Below are 3032 nucleotides of genomic sequence, written 5' to 3'. Positions count from 1 at the left end.
AAAGAGTGCATGGTTACATAAAAGAAAGCACCTAAAATACCTCTTTTTCATATGTGCACCCCCACACATTGGTATGTAGCCTCTAGATTTAAAACTTTTCTTACTGGGAAGTGAAGAATTGCCACTGGACTTGCTTGTGAGGCATCACCCTTCCTTTCATCTCCACCCAATTGCTGTGTCTCTGACAAGATTGAGGTTGAAACGGGCCTCATACATTTGTGTGGCTGACACTAGAAACAAATATAAAATTTAAAAACAAAATGTTGGAAGGAAAACAATGGAGTCTGTTCAACTCCCAGACCCTCTTTGCTTTCCTCCTGGCCACATGTGTGGGCTCTGCTACTATCCTGCTTTCCACCAAGTCATTTCTCTATAAGTCCCTTCTTCCTTGGATAATATTTACCAGCTTCATACAGATCCTTCTGTACATTCACTGGTGATTTCTGCAGGAGCACAAGCTTCCTTGACATGTAGCATATTAAAGCTTCACATTTTATCTTTACTGTTGTTGTGATAGCATAGCATGGCTGGTGATCTTAAGCACTCCACAAACACAGGGAGGCTCCCTGCCTAGAAGAGCCTGAAGACAGACGGACATAAATCAGCACTACAACAAACCAATCAGAAATTTATTATTTTTCTCCTTCATTGCCTTCTGCTGACCACCCCTCCCATGTCTGTATAGTGATGAAAACAGATAATCCACCCTGATTCTTCCATGCAGAATGCCACCCCTGGCAGAAAGGGGCCTCGTGCCACATCTGCGTATACAGTGAAGGCAAGGGAAAAGAACAAGCTGGCAGGCCTCTGACTGACCTTTTTGGCCAGTGTGGATAACATCATCATGCTCTGAGTCCAGCGGGTGGTACCTCCCAGATGCACGAGTGCACACAAATGAGGTTGCACTGCTGCTGTTTCTAGTTCCAGTGGTGGGTTATGTTGGCACAGGCACAGTGGTAGTTCATGCATCTCCCTTTGGAAGAGAGAAAAAGGGAGTCATAGATATGTTAGAGCATGTCCAGAGGAGGGACATGAAGATGATCAGAAGGATGGAGCATCTCTGTTATGAAGACAGTTTGAGAGAGTTGGGGTTGTTCAGCTGGGGGAGGAGAAGGCTCAGAGGACACCTACTGTGGCCTTTCAATACTTAAAGAGGGCTTATGATAAAGATGGCTACAGACTCTTTAGCAGAGTCTGCAGAGATAAGACAAAGGGATTTAACTAAAAGAGGGTAGATTCAGACTAGAAATAAGGAAGACATTTTTTTATTATGAGGGTGGTGAAGCACTGGAACAGGTTGCCCAGAAAGGTGGTAGATGCCCCATCCATGGAAGTGTTCAAAGTCAGATTGGATGGGGCTCTGAGCAGCCTGGTCTAGTTGAAGATGTCCTTGCTCATTGCAGGGGGATTGAGCTAGATGACATTTGAAGGTCCCTTTCAACCCAAACCATTCTATGATTTTACAGAAAGTGGAAGGCTGTCTTCCAGGCTCATTCATCTCCAACCCCATTCTTCACTGAAGAAATTCCTGGCAGGGCAGAGCTGGGAGTTCCCAGCTCTCACCTCTCTGTTATGAATCCCACACACTAGAGTTGGACAAGCACTGGCACCCCTGACCAGGACCTGTTTTCCTATGTATATGGGAGGGCTTATCATGTGAAGGCAAATTCCAGCTCTTAGATGGGAAGCAGTGACTCCTTTCACCTCCTCATGATGACACACAGATAGAAATAGTTCAGTCTGAATTTGAGGAAGCCAGTCCTTGGTTACTGAAGTTCACATTGCATTAAGCATAAGTTTTGGAATCCTTGCATTGACATTTTCAAACGTGCCAGAGAGTTCTTCATTGACAGTTTTTAAACTGCATCAAAGAGGCTGTCAAAGGTAAAGCTACATGTTTTGACAGCTGGATATTTGACAGTCAAGGCTTTAGACACCTGAGGAGGCCATGGGAGTCAGTTTGCAGCTCTAGGATAAGCATATTAAGTGGATGTATTGGTAAAGTAGCAAAGTTATTAAGAATGGTGGGATTTAATCTGTCATCAGAAAACCGCCACCATCCTATCTTGCACTTGATTCTTGTTTTCCAGGTTACCTGTGCAACGACGTGCTGTTTCTTGTTACCTGGTGGATTCCACAGCAGTGGTGTCCCACATGATCACCAGGAGCATGCAGCTAGCCCACTTCACCTGTGCTCTCAGTAATTACAGCTCTGGTCTGGATTTTATATTCTTCAGCAGGTTACAGTTGGGAAGAGTTCAAATTTGCTTTTTGCCTCAACTAGTCTTCCTCTGTCTTTTCTGACTACTAGCCTGTAACCCTGTTTTTCAAAGACTGCATGTAATAAACTAAGGTGATTTAAAGCAATTGAATATATCATTACCATTCTCATTTCACTGTATTTGAAAATTCAGCACTAAATCTCCACCAGGCTTGTTTTGCTGCGCTTTGACAAACCAGGATTTCTACCTGAAATATATAACATTTGTTGCACAGATGTAAGAAATCCATCTGTGTTGACACATACACACAATCCAAACTCACTTTCAGGGCAATCCATCATCTTAGTGATTCTTTTCCTTTCCTTGTTTTCCCATGGAGATGATTAATTCACTTCAAAACCCATGCCTTCATCTTGAGAGATAATGCAAGGCTTGTTTAGGAGTAACTCTAACCAAGATACGTGAGGACATTTGTAGCTGAGCCAAAGAGGCTCAGCTCCAGCCAACATACAGCCCTAACAGCTGATCCAGACATCTACCAAACAGCTGGCAGGATGTGGCCCACAGCTGTTAGAAAAAATGACAGAGAACAGTGTCTGTTTAGGCAGGGGAGGCAATTTAAATCCTATGGCCTAGGGACTAGCAATACGTAGAGGAAGATGTTTCCTAGAACACCGTGTCATACATATATGTCTGCACATATGCACACATGCTTAACTGCAAAGGGCTATAATAAAGGAATCTGACAGTACCCTCAAGAGCAGCTAGTCATATCTAAGATGTCTGTGTTGTTCAGCTTCCACTAAGAAG

This window comes from Chaetura pelagica, unplaced genomic scaffold (genome assembly GCF_000747805.2).
Source record: "Chaetura pelagica isolate M959 unplaced genomic scaffold, ChaPel_1.0 scaffold27, whole genome shotgun sequence".
Classification (NCBI taxonomy): Eukaryota; Metazoa; Chordata; class Aves; order Apodiformes; family Apodidae; genus Chaetura; species Chaetura pelagica.
The sequence above is the reverse complement of the archived record's forward strand: the minus strand, read 5'-3'. Positions refer to the sequence as shown.